The sequence below is a fragment of the Macrotis lagotis genome, chromosome 3, assembly GCF_037893015.1.
Source record: "Macrotis lagotis isolate mMagLag1 chromosome 3, bilby.v1.9.chrom.fasta, whole genome shotgun sequence".
NCBI lineage: Eukaryota > Metazoa > Chordata > Mammalia > Peramelemorphia > Peramelidae > Macrotis > Macrotis lagotis.
The window spans coordinates 57,954,294-57,972,313 of NC_133660.1; the positions used below are offsets into that span (position 1 = coordinate 57,954,294).

Sequence of the window (18,020 nt, forward strand, 5' to 3'; positions counted from 1 at the left end):
CTGGCCTCAGACTTTTATTACTTACTTAGATGTGTGACCTTGGGCAAGTCACTTAACTCCAGTGCCTTGCTAAAAAAAAAGATTTCCTTATCAAAGGGAAAGTCTAGTCCCTCTGAGCTCCCAGAATCTGTGGGACTCTCCTCACAAGAATTAGAGACTCAGGGTTGACTGGACGCTTCATGATTTACTTTACTGTGGGGCAATCCAAATAGAGATACTAGATCTATTCACCTGTAGGGCATACGAAATGTCTCCAGTCATTTCACAAATAGGTTATCTCTCTAGAAGTCCAGACTTAAATTTCCTCTGAGGCCTTGTACTATGTAATCCCTCCATTAAGTAGCCCTTCCAATGCATTAAAGCAATTCAAATAGAGTTTACAACTCACTTCTCAAGAGGAAAACAAACTCAAAAAGATCCTGGGCTCAGTATTAAGCAGATGAGTTAAACTACTCCAGTGTGTGGAGCAGTCAGCAAACTTTATCTTATAGAACTATATTCCATAGGAATTTCAGACAAGTTATCAGGAGTCATATCACAATTAGAAATGGGGGAAAAGAGTGTTTTCATTTTCCCCCTACTGTCAGAGATAGAATAGACAACAAGGAGGCTGAAAGAATATAGAGTAAATTAATAAAAAGCAAGGCTACCCGAAGAAAAATTGGGGAACTAGCACAACTATGTGGTTGTGACCTCACCTCCATTTGTTGGTGTATGGTAGAGTTATCATGAAGGGACAGAGATCAACTGCCTCTGAATATGCTGGCCACAAGACTATGTGTCAACCCCTTAACTTATTAGCATCTCGTTAAAGAGGATTTACTGTTTTGCAAAGGTGGATACAGCTTTCTTATTGGAAATTTCCCATACTACATTAATAACATCATAAGCACACAACAACCACAGGATAGAGACATGGAAACCATTTTTTTAAAGGTAAAAGTCAATTTAAAAAGTTACTTACCCAGGTAGAAGAATCCTAGAATAAGAGCTAAAAGGGAATTCTGAGATCATTGAATCCCAGAGATTCTCTTCACTTGGTACCCTACAGTCCCCTCCTCTTAACAAAAGGTCCTGGGATAAATTTCAGGTGGCCTATGAACTTGAATGAGGAAAAAAATTACTTCTCTATTTTTTACTACTCTACCAGAAACTTAATATTTCCTCATTATTTACAAATATTATACTGAGAAAGGGTCCCTAAGCTTCCCCAGGCTGTAGGGAGAGGTGTTGATGGATTCATGACACAAAGTTAATAAGTCCTGGGAGCTGGGGCAGCTAGGTGGAGCAGTGGATAGAGCACTGACCCTGGAGTCAGGAGGACTTGAGTTCAAATCTGGCTTCAGACAATAATTACCTAGCTATGTGACCTTGGACAAGTCACTTGACTTCACTGCCTTGCAAAAAAAAGTCCTGGGCTCAGAGAGGTTAAGACCTTGTTCATGGCTAGTAAGTGTTGGAGTTGAAACTAGAACTCGGGTCTTCTGTCTCCAAGTCTTGTATTCATTCTATTTGACTACTTTGCTTCCTCCAGACCTATTAGATAATACCACAAAAAAAAAAAGTCACTGGTGGGGCAGCTAAGTGGCAGAGTGGATAGTATACCATCACTGGAGTCAGGAGTCAAATCCAATTCTCAGACACTTCATAATTGCCTAGCTGTGTGACCTTGGGCAAGTCACTTAACATTGTCTTCAATAAACTTTAAAAAAAGGTCACTGGAGAAGGTAATGGAGAAGAGCTACAGTAATGACATCACAATACCAAGCCAATCAGAGGAAACAGTCTTTTGCTTTGAGAAGAGGTCAGCCCTTTGGGTCATAATTCAATGAGTAGGATACATGTGAACAGGATTTAGGAGTTGTTTTTAGACTTGAGAAAAATTCATCGGAATTTGAGAACTTGAGTTAGCTGACAATGAACCAGAGTAGATAGAGTACAGGGCATGAAGTAAAGAAGGTACTTACCATGAGTGTGACCCTAGACAAGTCACTGAATGCTACTTGCCTCAGTTTCCTTATATGTCAAATGAGAAGGAAATGGTAAATCACTTCAGTATCTTTGTCAAGAAAAACCCCATGTAGGGTCACAAAAATTTGGACATTCCTGAAATAACTGAACAACAATCTTTGGCAAGAAAACCCCATATTATGTCTCAAGGAGTTAGACATGAGTGGAAAATGACTGAACAAAGAAAACGAATATGTTTGTTTTTAGGCGTGAAGTTTGATTTTGTGACTGTTAATATCTGTTAGGGAACTTTTTTAGGGTATGTATTAATAAAAATATATTTTGTCTTTTTTGGCTTATAGAACATACCACATTATTGCTGTCCTTTTACATATAAAGATGACACTGTAGATGTGTCCTCGGGACATTAAGATAGGGAGAGGACCGGACTTATGATTTCATTTATAAATGGAATTCCTATATAAGGAAATTCCCTCTACCTATGAAATGAGCAAGTTCTCTATAATTTACAAGCTCAGAGAGTTGACTATGGCAATGAGAGATTAAATGAGACCTTCCCATCACATAGCTGGATGGATCATCTTAATTCTAGGACTGGAAGGGGTCTTAGAGCCCATCTAATTCAACCCTCTCATTTTGTAAGGCCAAGAGAGGTCAAGTGACTTGTCCAAGGTCAGATGGGTATTAAGTGGAGGATTAAAAGCAGGCTATGAACCTAGGTCAAGGATTTCAAGGCCAGACTTCTATCTATTAGGCTATGTTGATGGAATTATACAGATTCATCCACCCTCTTTAGCTTGAGTTCTCTTTTGATGAATGGAATGGAATTCTGACTTGCCAGGCCTGGGATGCTGAAGGTAAATTCATTGCTCTATACCTGGATGATGGTTTTAATATTTTAGTGAACTAGTGTTACATCCTTTTCTTCTCCCTCTATCAGGCCATTGGGTTTTATTACCTCTGATCATCCTTGGATTTGATCACCCTGGTGTACCTAGATCAGAAAATCAGTAAACAACAATTTAAATGCTTAATATGTTCTATCCACTGTGTTAAGCACTGAAGCTATAAAGGCAAAAATATGGTTCCTGTTGTCCAGAAACTCAAATGCTAGTGAGAGCCTGCCTCATAGAAGAAGAGCTTGTTTGGTTTAGCAAGGATTTGGGGTTATATTTAATAAATCCCTAGTACCTGGAGGTGCAGAATTTTCTAACTCAAGATACTATCTATGTATAGGAACTGAATAACTAAATAAAAAATATTGACTTTAAAAGACGTAATTTTGCCTAGTGACTGAAAGGCCCTATGGCCAGTGATCTTAATATTCTGTGTTCATATGTCTCCCCCTAGTGGAGAGTACATGCTTTTTACAATTTTTATTACATTAATGCTAAGAGATTTAATTCAGTTCAAAACAATTCCTACACTGTGCCAGAGGCTGGATATACAAAGAGTAAAATAAAAATAAAATAAAATAAAAAAGTCTAAATGCACTCAAGATTATATTCTATTGATATAATTATTTCCACAAAACATAAATCTCTGGGGCGGCTAGGTGGCGTAGTGGATAAAGCACCTGCCCTGGAGTCAGGAGTACCTAGGTTCAAATGCGGTCTCAGATACTTATTACCTAGCTGTGCGGCCTTGGGCAACCCCGTTTGCCTTGCAAAAAAACCCCTAAAAAACAAAACAAAACAAAAAAAAACCCATAAATCTCTGAAATACAAAATTTTGAATTGCCCAATGGGGGCTAAATTGAGATTCTTGTGACCAGCACTAGGTTCCTCAGTGTTTCTCTGAGTCTGAGTGGTGGTTGCCAAGCTACTCTCTTGCCTGAAATTTGATGAGTTGATGGTTTCTGAAACAGTTTGGTGAAATGTAGTCATGATCAGTGCATACCTGTTTTCTTGTATGTATGCATGAATTGAGTTGAGGTACTCAGTGCTCTTCTGATTGATCCCAACCCTAACTTTATCAAAAATCTGCTGCCTGAAAGATTCTGATACAAGCATTTGTACCACAGAGGGAATTTAAATGTCTTCTCTCAGTTAAGATGCCTTTTAAATTTTGTCACTAATTGTGTTATTGTCTCTGTTAAATAAATTCCAGGAACTTCAGGATCAGAGATTTAGATCTCTAAGACCATCTAGTTCAACCCTCTCACCTTACAGACCAGGAAACAAAGAGATTTGCTCATGGTCATACAGGTAGTAAGTGTCAGAGTTGGGATTTGAATTCAGGTCCTGTGGCTCCAGGTTCTGTACTTTTTTCATTGTACTATGCTGCCCACCTGGATGCAATGTATTTAGGGTATGACCCCTTAAATATCATCTTGGCTGCTCCCTTAAAAGACTGGTCCTGGTTGTAAGTTTGAAATAAAAACAAAAAAGCGGTTTCTGTGTGGCAAAGGTAGAAATACAGCTGTTTAAAGATAAAAGTCATTTTTCCCAATTTTTTTTTTTGCTCCTTTCTCAAAGAACTTGTTAAAAAGTGGGGTGGGGGGAGCTTGGAATACTGTGAAGACTATGCTAGACCTAATTTTCTCAACTATCACTTTTGTCACTGCCTATTTGTCTATTAAAGCATGGCCAAAATTTTATGCTGGCATTTAAAAAGAACTATAACTTGACTGTTCCATCTTTATTCGGTTTTATTTATCTTCCCATCCGCACTGCTCCAATCACATTTTACTTTCATGTTGAAAAACATCCTTTAAGATCTTGTTTAAGCTCTACCTGGTCCATAGGACCTTCCTCAGGAATTCCACTCTAGTGATCTTGTCACTTAACCCCATTGCCTTGCAAAAAATACCTAAAGGAAAAACAATTCCACTCTAAATTACTGATTTCCCATAGTACCTAACAATTTATTGTATACTTATTGGATTATGAATTGTCTGATTAGTTTTTTGTACTTATATGTCTTTCCAATGATTGTAAGCTCAAGTTCTGGCACAAGTAATGTGGTTTATGTTATTAATAACAATGCCAAGAACAACATAGATGCTCAATAATAATTAACTACTGTTTTGGTGGTCTCATAAAGGGCCACTGACATAAAATAGAGCAAGTATTCCTGACTTATAGAACATTATAATTTTGTATAGGTCTCACCTAGGTACCCATAACCACTGCAAGTATTAGGCTTCCAACTATTAACAGAAAACAGATTTTTAAAGAATGGAGAAGAGAGTCACATAAAAGGGTCTCTGTTTAGCAAAGTTCTCATCATAGTCTTCCATGAAATGAGATAATTTCTTTTTTCCCCTACAAAAGTTCAATCACAATCCTATAACTATCAGTGGCACATTTATTTATTTGCTTATTTATTTTATTCATTCATTCATTTATCTATTTTTATTTATGCTATCATTTATTTGTTCATTTATCTATCATTTATTCATTCATCTATCCATTTAATTATTTGTTCATTTATTTATCCATTCATTTCTTCATCTTTTCATCTGTTTATTTGAGACTGAATCTCCTATCCTATCCTTAGTGGCTGAAATCACAAAGATTTTGATCTGCTCTAGTTTCCAGCATAGACTAATTTAGTCTTCCTCAGGCAGTCTGATTAATTTTAGTCTTTCAGTAACACATTTAGAAAGGTTCTAGAAATGTGTGCTATTTTCTATCACAAGTCTTTGTTTCTATGCCATCTTTTTCATTTAGCCTCAGTCTAGATCAAAGGTCTTAACCTTCTCTGTGTCACAGACCCAATTGGCAGTCTGGGAAGCTTATGGACTCTGTCAGAATGATGTACATAAAATAAATTCTATAGGATTACAAAGGAAACCAATTATATTGAAATATATCTAATATATCCTATCTAATATGTGTGGATAACTTTTTCAAATATATAAATACATAATAATAAAATATATAAGGAATTCTTTTCAGTTATATGTATATATTAAAAGTTGCTCATATTTTCATATATTGATGTACATATATTCATATATACGTATATATATATATGTATATATATATATATATAAAACAAAGTTCATGAGCTCTAGTTTAAGAACTCTGATCATAGAAACAGTGGCTTGCAATGGATCTTTCATTTTTCTGGTTTTGCTTTCTCTCAATATGGTGTTCTTAATCTACTTAGCTTCTTATGTCCATGCCTAGTAATTATAATTGAAGCATTTGGTTCTCCCATTTGTCTAGCAACTGCTAGCTGCTACTTCATGGATTACTTGACAGTCTGTTCTCTTCATAAAAATTGCAAAAACTGAGTTGAGGAAATTTCAAGGTGATATATCCATGGGTCTTCCTCTGACCAGTACAACCACATGGGAAGGATCTAGTCCAGTTGGTTCCTTCTATAACTAATCAAGTTCTTTCAACATAGTTCCAATGTTCATGATAAAGTTTTATTCTGAGGTGGAAGAAAAGCCAGTGGAGGGAGGAGTTTCCAGAATTTCATGGGTTTTGAGGTGTAGTATTATTCAGATAATAATCCTTTCCTGATTAGCATTTATTCTTGGTATAATTATCCCCCCCTTTCTTCATCCCAAGCCTTACCTTGAGTTGAGTAGTCAAATACTTGAGAAAAGGAATGAAAAAGTGATGAAGATAATAAATTTGAAGTGGTCCCTGAAGGCTTCCTTCAAAGTATTATGATACCACTGAAACAGGGTCATTTTAGAATTTAGGAGATTTGGATGTATTTAATAAACATATAGCATAGTCATATACTTAAAATGTTATAGTGACAGTCTTTCATCAAATACAGATATAAGACATTTAAAAAATTTTTTTCTCATTATTTATTCTTATTTTATACAAATGTTTTATACATTACTAAAATATTCTTGTTTAAGAGTAAACATAAAACCCCCTTCACCCCAAAAAATATAGACCCACATGGGTGATAAAGTAAAGGGGAGAGAAAAAAATTAAAATTAAAAGAAAAGAAAAAAAATAATAATTGTAGGACTGGCCAGGTGGCACAGTGGATGGAGCACTGGCCCTGGAGCCAGGAGCACCTGAGCCCAAATCAGGCTCCAGACACCCAACAATCACACAGCTGTGGGACTCCATGCAAGCCATCCCAACCCCATTGCCCTACAAGAACCAAAAAAAAAAAAGACATAAAATAAAATAGTAACAATAATAATAATAGTATGGGTGGCCAGGTGGCAGACAGAGCACTGGCCCTTGGACCAGGAGCACCTGGGTCCAAATCTGGCCTCAGACACTCAAGAATCACCCAGCTGTGTAGCCCCAGGCAGGCCACCCAGCCCCATTTGCCCTGTAACCCCCCCAAAAAATAATAATAATAAAATTGTGCTTCATTCTGTGTTCCAATGCCACCAGCTCTGTCATGGGTGGATCACATTCTTTATGATAAGTCTATCACAAAAGTTATTTCCATATTTTTCCACTGTTGTCATTGCTGATTGCAACTCCCTCCATTCATACTTCTCCACTACCATATACTATATTTTCTCTCTACTTTCACTTTTGCTTCTGCTTCCTGACCCTGGGGCCAAGAGGCCCTGAGCCCCCATAGCACCCCTTAGGTCCAGCATCCACCTCGTCCTATGGCCCCAGACAGGCCATTCAATCCCACCCCCTTGCAAGAAGTAAAAAAGAAAATGTGTTATATCTGACCAGTCTCCCCCCATGGTCCATCCTCTCCTCTATCACTCACATCCACCCCTTTCCCCCTGTCCCCCTTCTCTCCTTACTCCAGATGTCTATACCCCATTGAGTATATATGCTGTTTCCTCTCCTAGCCACCTCTGATGAGAGTGAAGATTCCCTCATTCCTCCTCACCTTCCCCCCTTCCATATCATTGCAATAGCTCATTGTAATAAAGAAAAATCTTATTATATGAAATATCCTATTTCTCCTCTTCTTTTTCTTTCTCCCATTACATTTACCTTTTTTCTATTGACTCCATTTTTACACCACAATATATCTTCAAATTCAGCTTTCTCCTGTGCTTCATCTATAAAAGCTCCTTCTACTTGCTCTATTAAATGAGAATGTTCATATGAGTATTATCAGTATCATTTTTCTATACAGGAACACATGTAGTTCATCATCATTGAGTCCTTCATATTTTCCCCTTCTCCTCCACTCTCTATGCTTCATCTGAGTCTTGTATTTGAAGATCAAACCTTCTGTTCAGCTCTGGCCATTCCAACAGGAACATTTGAAATTCCCCTGGTTCATTGAAAGTCCATTTTTTTCCCTGGAAGAGGACATTCAGTTTTGCTGGGTAGTTGATTCTTGGTTGCATTCTAAGCTCTTTTGCCTTCCAGACTATTATATTCCAAGCCTTACAAGCTTTTAATGTAGTTGCTGCTAAGTCCTGTGTGATCCTGACTGCAGCTCCATGATATTTGAATTGTGTCCTTCTGGCTGCTTGTAATATTTTCTCTTTGATTTGGGAGTTCTGGAACTTGGCTATAATATTCTTGGGGGTTGTTTTTTTTGGATCTCTTTCTGAGGGAGACCAGTGGATTCTCTCAATTTCTATTTTGCCTTCTGCTTCTAGGATATCAGGGCAATTTTCCTGTAGTAATTCTTTGAAAATGATGTCAAGGCTCCTTTCCTGGTCATGACTTTCAGGTATTCCAATAATTTTAAAATTATCTTTTTAAAATCTGTTTTCCATATCAGTTGTTTTTTCAATGAGATGTTTCACATTTTCTTCTAATTTTTCATTCTTTTGATTTTGAAGTATTGTGTCTTCATTTCTCATAAAATCAGCAACCTCCCTCACTTCCATTCTTTGTCTGAAGGATTTGTTTTCCTCAGAGAGCTTTCTTATCTCTTTTTCCATCTGCCCAATTTTGCTTTTTAAAGCATTCTTCTCCTCAATAACTTTTTGAACTGTTTTATCCATTTGACTTATGCTGGTTTTTAGCATGTTATTTTCTTCAGCATCTTTTTGATCTACTTGACTAAGCTGCTGACTTCATTTTCATGTTTTTCCTGCATCTCTCTCATTTCTTTTCCCAATTTTTCTTCTATCTCCCTCACTTGATTTTCAAAGTCTTTTTTTTGAGCTCTGTCATAGCCTGAGCCCAATTTCTGTTTTTCTTGGAGTCTTTAGATGCAGGAGCTTGTACTTGCTCATCTTCAGATTGAGTGTTTTGATCCTTCTTGGGATCACAGGCAAAGTATTTCTCAATGGTGTTCCTCTTTTTTCTCTGCTTACTCATTTCTCTAGCCTGTGCCTGGTTTTGGGTGATTTCTGAGCTTTTGAGTGTGTAAGGCTCTGTCTTGTAAGTGCATCCCTCTGACACAAGGCTGAGGTGGGGGGGCCCTGATGTTCTATGGGGGGCCTAGACTGCAATCAGGATCTGAGTGTGGTCAGAGCCCCAGAGTCCTGTTCCAGGGACAGAGCTCAGCAGTCTCCCTCCACTCCCCTCCCTAGGCTCAGCACTCATGCTCTGGGGACTCCTGCTTACTGGCTCTGCCTACTTCCAGTTCCTGGATCTGGGTGCTTTGACGGCTGTGTGCCCTGAGGGCTGGGCTTCATGTGCTCACTCTGGCAAAGGTCCCCTGATGATCTCCCAAGTTGTGCCTGGTGCTCGCCAGGGTATAGGTTAGGAAACTGCCCTTGCTGCTGTGAGCTGCGGCTCCCAGCACCCTGGGGCTGCCTCTGGGAGGCTGAAGTTCCTTCGCTCTGGTGGGCCACCCCTCTGGTGGGCCACCCTTCCAACCCCATGGAGCTGAGTCTTTCCGCTCTTTTCCAGGTTACCTTGGGTTGGAGAACTGCCTCACTGCATCCCTCTGAGGATTCTGTCTATCAAAAATTTAGTTAGAGTCCTTAGCTTATAAGTTTTGATCAAGAGCACCTAAGAGACATCTTCTCCTGTGGCCATCTTGGCTCCACCAGATATATGCATGTATAATTTGAAATATAACTGCAATAGGTACATATGAAAGGTTTTTGAAATTTTTTCAACTGATGTAGAGATATGTAAATAATTTTTTATCACTGCTCTGTTGTTTTTTCTTACTTTTTTTAAACAATTTTTTCATTTCATATGACTGAGAGGAAAGGTGTTATGATAAATGGAGAGTTGACCTTGGAGTCAGAAAGATTTGCATTCATATCTTGCCTTAGACTTGCTATATACCAGTGGATGGAATTTCCACAATGGGAATTCCCTACACTGGGACTGCTCTCTTTCTCCTCCAAATAAAAACCATAGGCATATTTTTGGAAAGATGATCCATTTCTCTTGTCACATTCGAGACTGCTCTTTTCCAAAAGAACCTATATGTATAAAAATATAGCAGCTCTTTGTGCAAGGACTCTAAATTGGAAATCAGAAATGTTGTCAAGGGTTTTATGCCATCAGAGGCTAAAAAAGCTAACAACATCAAGGAACCAAGTTCTTGGGACTTTTGAAAGATCAATTCTAATCCTTACCAAGGAAAGATATGGTAGAAGGTTATATTGATATGTCTCATGGAGTCAAGCTAGGGAAAAGGCTTCAGAGATTCTGCAGGACATTGCATTCTAAGGGAAAAAATAATACTAAAAGGAGTCTATTAGAAGGTACATAGGCTAGTAGATGAACAGGAAATTTGATAACAGACTAAGAGACCAACTCTCTAGAGTGGAGACATTTTCAATTTACATATCAAAGGCACTGGAGTAGTTTATCATTTCCTTTTCTGGTTCATTTTACAAATGAGGAACTGAGAGAAAATGGGTTAAGTGACTCCCCCAGGATCTCACAGCTAGTATATGTCTGAGGTTGGAATCGAACTCAAGAAGATGAGTCTTCCTGGACCCCAACCCAGTGTTCTGGGCACTATCGAGACACTTAGCAGCAAAGAACTTTACACAGATTATTTCTTCCTGATTTTGAAGCCAGAAACACCTTTCCTGAATTAAATATATGCACACAAATACATATAAATGTGTATCAAGCTGGAGTATGTTAGTAAATGTTTACTATTTTTTCTCATCACTTTCTTAAGATTAGATAATCAATAAAACAATAAATTAAGCCCTGGTGTCTATGTAGCATTTGCTGATTTTTCAAGTTGTAAATGTTTATACAGAAATTTGAACAACTGACTCTAGTTTGAGCCTAGTATTCATTGTGATCAATATCTGACAATAGTGACATACAATGAAAATGATGAAACAATAATAGCCAGAATGCAAAGATAGAGCAATGCCATCTGCAAAACCTATCTTCAGAATTGGACAAATGAGAACTCCATAGAGTCAGAAGAGGTGGATACATCATCATCATCAGTCCCCTGGAATCATGCTGATCATTGCACTGTTCAGAGTTCTTAGTCTTTCAAAGTTGTTTGTTCTTTCTTTGTTGTTGTTGTCATAATAAATCATTCTGGTTCTGCTCATTTCCCTCAGCATTAGTTCTTATAACAAGCCTTTCCAGATTTTTCTCAAAGCATCCCTTTTATATTTCTTATATTAATATATCATGATTCCTTACTAATAAACCATTTTTCTCCCCTCAACTGAAGGGCATCTCTATGATTTCCAATTTAAAGTCCCTGCACAAAGAGCTGCTATATTTTTATACATATGGGTTCTTTTGGAGAAGGGCCTATGGTTTCTCTTTCTGAAACTTCTTCTGACAAATCTTTAGTCAGGATCATCTGAACTGCTTTTTTCCTCAAAATGTTCTCCATCACTGTCAAGGTTTTTAGATCATAAGATCATCCAGCTAATGTGAGAAGGGTCCTTGGCAGTCATCTAGTCCAACTTTTCATTTTACAGAATGTTCAAGGTCATACAGGCAGTAAATATCAGAAGGTTGATTTAAAAAAGATAGTTCTCTTTCCCTTAGAACATTCTGCCTCTAAAAAAAATAAGAAGCAATATATCAATACATGAGTTGAAATGTTAATGCATGGCTGCTAGAGATCTTATGCAACAAGTTTGTGGGAGAAAGTTGATTAGAAATGATAGTTCTCTTTCCCTTATAACACTGCTGCTCATGCATAGTTCCTAGAGATCTTCTTATGTAAAAAGTTTATTCTTGAAAAAAACAAAATCACACTTTAAATGCCCCAAGGGATCTTACTATTTAAAGATATCCTAAATAATAACCTGTAAATTTATCTAATTAATACATTTGGATCTTTATCAGGTTTTCTTCAACTGAAGGACATCATATAAGAGTCAGCAGTAATATGGCCATGTAAGTGGGTGAATTAAGTTCGGATGCTTGTAAATACATACTGATGTGGGAGAGTTCCCTTGTTCCTCTGGATGCAGATAAAAAGAGATTTATTAAGAAGTCATTACAACATGAAGAAAGAGAGAGAGTTAAGACAACTTCAAAGGTCATGTGGGTTTTAGGTATGGCAGATTAACCAGAGAGGTCACCCACAGATTTACTTGAGCATAGGAGTTTGGAAGAAAAAGCAACCTCCACCCTGGCCTCAGGGTCCATGGGAAAGGCCATGTTTTGGGAGTGTTTGGAGAGTCTGTCCTTGGGAATGGGGAGGGGTATTTTATATTGGAGAGACTGTTTCTGGTCTTGCTAGGAGGTGGCTTAAAATTACCTGTGTAATCTAGCATTTAGTTTGACTCACTTGTGAAAGCATGGCCAAGGTCAAAGTAAAAGTCCAGTGGAAATGTTTTAACAGTTCAGAGAAAGTTACTAGGATCAGTACCCAATATCTAAGCTTACAGGATTTTAACAGTGCAAAAAGATTACAAAATTTGTTTCCAATTACAATATTTTCTACTAAGACACTGTATAATTTAATTCAACTTTGCAAATAGTTTTCAAAAATTACAAAGCCCACAAAAATTCCATAGGTTCCAAGAATTGTGTTAATCTCACTGTCTCATTTGATCTATTTCCCTGTATACTTCATTCTACCAGTTTCTTGTCAAAAAGAATTTGAATTCAGTCTATAAGCTTTGATGGACTAAACTGGTCTATATTATACTAGTTTTATTTATGAAATTACTACTATAGGTCTGTCTGATTCCCGTAAAACTGTAATGCATACTAAATAATTTCCTCACTCTTATTTGCCTCCTACATTGGAATGTGCCCACACTGGCTGTAAGAATTCACTCTTTCAACAAGGAAGGATTTCAGTAATTCAGTGTGGGAATTAGGCATAAGAACCCATGAGGCCAGAGTGTAAAGTCCCAACTCTGGTTATAAAACCTGGAGCAGGTCACTTAACTTCTCAATGCTCTAGACTGCTTTCTAAGAATGCAATTCTTTAAATTGCAGAGAAGTCATCCACTTTCAAGAAAGTTTCCTCATCTGGGAATTTCCTGAGGTAATGAAATTATAGGTCCAGTCCCCATCTTCTGAGTTCGGTACTGAGTAAGCCATTCTCCAGTAGAGAGGCAATGGGAATTCCTCAGGATCTTCTACTTATTTTTTAATTATCATTCATGTTTTCCATACTTTGATTTCCTCCTTTTGTTGCCAATGAAATACAGAGATAGAAAATAGAAGATCTTAAGGCCACTAAAAAGCAAAGGAATTTGTGTGCTCCCTTTGGGATTTTAAAACTGTTCAGGATTTTATTATGAAATATAGCAAAGTAAACAGGTTAAAAAAATTTTCTTCCTGAAGGGTCAACAAGCATTTTAGGACAGGGTAAATAAAAGGCTAGGTGTGGTCACTTGGTAGACAGAGATAGGTAGATAAAGAGAAGAAGCAAGACAGGGAGAGTTCACTGGGCCAGAGAGAGGACCAGCCAGGTCAAATTTGAGTGAAAGTGTGTGTGAGAGAGAGAGAGAGAGAGAGAGAGAGAGAGAGAGAGAGGCATGGGGGACCATGGTAGCATAGGAGCACATAGCCTAGGAAGGAAAGAGAGATGCAGACATCCTACAAGAAGAAGAAATTGCTAAGAAGAAGGCAAGGAGGGGCAATGCTTTCTGTTAAATGCCCTTCTGTGATAGGTTGGGCAAGGGGTGGCCCTTGGGCAGTGGTCTTTCACCTTGGGGCCAGATATCTTCCAATGGCAATCTACCTACGGTCCTTCCTGTCCCAATATGCGGGACCATCAAGTTCAACATGTCATTTCCTGTCGCATTAGATCTATGGCCAAGGTTAAGTGAAGGGGAAAATGGGTGCCAGGATACAATCAACAGGAGTCAGTTTACATCTCCGGAGCAAATAGCCTTCCACAACTGACAAGACTCTAACAGCATTGAAAAATTACAGAAATTTGTTTCTGCTACATTCATAATTCTCTGCATCCCTTTCACCTACTGAATTTCTATCCTATTCTTTGAAGCCCAAATTATATGCTCTTCCAAAAGACTTCTCTTCAAAAAAATTTACTTAGATTCTCTATTTCATATGTACTTTATTTTGTACCTTTCAAAGGCAAGAATCATGCATTCTGTGTTTTATAATTATCCAGTTTTATGTCTTTTCTCACATATATTGTAAACTCCACGAGGGCCAGGAATCATATCTTGTTTTACCTTTAAAAATTCCTTCCAGTGTCTTATAAATCAATAAAGCCCTTACTAAATCGTTATTGATTAGTTCAAGACGGAGAAGTAGCTAGAAATCAATTCATGTAAGGGGAAAAAAGACCCAGGTGTTATGACACATCAAAAACTCAAATGACTGGCAGGGCTTTGTTTAAGTAACGGGAGGGTTAGATTAGGAGTTGGAGGACCTGAGTTCAAATCTTAACTTAGTTACATACTACACATGAGCAAATCTCAAAGGAATCTCCCCAGAGCCTTGGTGATCTGAGAGTCTATTGATATACATCATTCCCTTTGGGTGGCTTTCATATTCCAACTTGCTTTAGCTTGGATATTTTGAATAGATCATTATGACAAAGTTACAATCAAATTCTCTCAAGTCTAGGGATCATCCTGCTCAGGGGATCAGCCCCCCCCAATTTTAGCTCTTAAGTCTTCATAGATAAATTTGCCATTCACACAACTAGCCCCTCACAATTCACGACTTATATAAGTCATATTTGCATAATGAGTCACTTAAAATAATGGCACTTAAAACAACAGTATAAGAGTCACATTCTAAAGAGAGTGTTTAAATGATGAGGGACAACACAATCCATGCGTAAAATGTATGTTATACTCTGCCACCAATGTATTTGGTATACATATACCAAAGGAGTGTGAGCACATGCAAATGGTGCAGGGAAATGACACAGAGAATTATGAATGTAGCAGAAATAAAATTCTGTAATCTTAAACGCTATTACATCTTGTTAAATGGGTGGAGGTTTCCCACTCTTGAGATGTAAATTAACTCCCACTGTTTCATTGTTTAATGTAAAATTTGTATCCTGGTCTTCTCAGTCATCAGTCTTCAACCCTTTACTTGATTCCCCTTTTACCCTCTGTGCCCAGATAAGGGGCAAGGCTATAAAACCTGAGTTGGACCTCCACCGGAGGCCACCCCTCTCTCTCTCTGGCCCAGTCAACTCTGCTTGACTATTCCTTATTCCTGTCTCTCTTTACCTATCTCCCTCTCTCTTTGTCTCTGCCTCACTTTCTGCCTACTAGGCCTTGGTTATTCATTCTGTCTTAAGTGCTTCTGACCCTTCTGGAGGAAAAGTTTTTATTTATTTATTTATTTTTGCAAGGCAAATGGAGTTAAGTTCCTTGCCCAAGGCCCACAGTTAGGTAATTATTAAGTGTCTGAGGTCGGATTTGAACTCGGGTACTCCTGAATCCAGGGCTGGTGCTCTATTCACTGTGCCACCTAGCCGCCCCAGGAAAAGTTTTTTTTTTAACCTGTTTACTTTGTTATATTTTATAATAAAATCCTGAGCAGTTTTAACCTCCCAAAGAGTACAAATTCCTCTGCTTCTCTGGTGACTCCAGATCCCAGTGGTGGCACAAGAACCTGGCAGGGAAGCACATGAGGAAGGAAAATCCAAGGGGCAGGGGTGGGGTGGAGGTGTTAATTCATAGTCTAATTCAAGTCTGCTTTCTTCTGGACCACGCTGCTTATTTCTTGTTAGTCCTCACATTTTCAAGCAGCGAAATCATCTTCTGGTCCATGCTCTAATTTAACTTACAATCAACCTTAAAGTCCAGGCAAGTATTCACTTGCTGTCTCGTCAGAAAAGTACTCACATCAACACAGCTTGGGTTGATTTATTTTTAAGCTAGGCAAACCAGTTTAAACAGGTTACCAGGATACAAAACACTGTAAAACTATCTTCTGCAGTTCTTTTCCTTCTCTGAAAGGAGATGGTAGACGAGAAACCATGGCCATTACTTAGGAAAGCTTAACCTCTCTCCAATCTCCAAAGGGCAGTAGCATTTACTGAAGCTCTTAGTCAAAGAAATAAATTCTCTTTCACCAATCTCAATTCACTTAGCTGAAGCCATCTATCACTGTCAACTCTGAAAATAAATGACCAGAGAACCACAGAGGTATTGCAACTGCTATGAACTCTAAATATATCAAAGAGCTCCCACAGGTTATCATAACCATAGTTAATTCTAAGAAATAAAATACAGGGGTGGCTAGGTGGCACGGTGAATGGATAGAGCACCGGACCTGGAGTCAGGAGAACCCGAGTTCAAATCCGACCTCAGACACTTAATAATTACCTAGCTGTGTGGCCTTGGGCACGCCACTTGACCCCATTTGCCTTACAAAAATCCTTAAAAAAAATACAAAGACAAAATAAAAAAAAATAGGACCTACAGCTTTCTTTGTGGTGGAGGAGGGAAACCAGATATATTGATCCAGGACCTTCTCTAGGAGGGGACCCACTTTCCTGGGGACAAATGTCAATACATAAACAATGGGTATACAGTAAACTGTAGCACTGATAGTGAGGGGTGACAACAATAATCAGACAAGTTTGGTTCCTAGTAGGAACTTAAGGCTGGAACCTGGGCGCTGTAGATGTTTGTCCGATCCCGGGGACCACCTGGCACAACTGTGAAAGTCTTGGGATTTTACTTCAGCTGAGTTCATCAGAGGGTGAGTGCAAAGGATTGTTGTGTGTACAGTTTGAAAAAAAGCTTTGGAAAACAGGGAGTCTTCCTTAATAGTTCACAGAGAGAGAGAGGTGGTCTTGGGCATGGGGATCTTGAACACACCTAACTCCACCATAGTGGAGATTTCCCACCAACTACTTTGTCATTAATTTTCACAATGGATTCTTATATCAATTATGTTCCATCATGCTCCTATGCCACATTCTTAAACATCCACTGACTTAAATGAGATTTTCCTGGTATTCAGTGACTCATCTATCACTTTATAGGTAGCCAGGTACTCAACAAATTTTCCCTATGAAATCAATAGCCCTTTTAAATCATACCTCAGTCTTCCCATTTTTTTAGTTACCTATTTAGTGAAAAAATTATCTGTAAATGACCTGAGATCATAATGTCCTGGTGTTACAAAGTCATCAACATGTTCCTTCAACTCATTTTATGTCCTTGAACTGGTTCATTATGTTTATATCTTCCCAGTTTTAAAGATAAGTAAGAATTCTTTATATGCACCTTTATAGGATGTCATTGTACACATTCACAAGATGATTTGAATCTTAATATTTATATTAATTTTCTATCTAAAATTATCAAAAGTTTTTCATAATTTAGAATTTTTAGAATATAATATTAAAATTCTTTTCCTACAACTTTCAGGCATCAAAATGTTAATCTGTAGCTGTCATATCTTACAATCTTTAACAACTGATAAAACTTTTTTTTTAAGTAAAATATTTTCTATTCCTTTCAGTACTAGTAAACTCCTTTTTCTTTTGCAAGGCAATGGGGTTAAAGTGGCTTGCCCAAGGCCACAGCTAGGCAATTATTAAATGTCTGAGGCTGGATTTGAACTCAAGTCCTCCTGACTCCAGGGCTGGTGCTCTATCCACTGCACCACCTAGCCGCCCCTCAGCACTAGTAAACTCCATAGGAATGGTGCAATGTTTTAAAGAGACAGTAAATCATTTGCCTGAAATGTTCCATCCTCTTCACTTTTATAAAACTTTTAGTCCTACTAAGATTTTTTTCAGCCCCTAATTTAAAAAGAAACAAGAAATGAATTAAGTATGAAAAAAATTTAAGAGGAGAAATTTTTGTTGTT

The 18,020-nt window shown here is 37.9% G+C and overlaps 1 long non-coding RNA gene across 1 annotated transcript; it reads left to right on the forward strand.

Moving 5' to 3' along the window:
- The first annotated feature begins 781 nt into the window (after positions 1-781).
- LOC141516096 (uncharacterized) lies at positions 782-16,886 on the forward strand. The gene is made up of 3 exons (XR_012476609.1): positions 782-936; positions 12,084-12,134; positions 16,791-16,886. It is a non-coding gene; the product is annotated as an uncharacterized LOC141516096 (long non-coding RNA).
- The last annotated feature ends 1,134 nt before the right edge of the window (positions 16,887-18,020 follow it).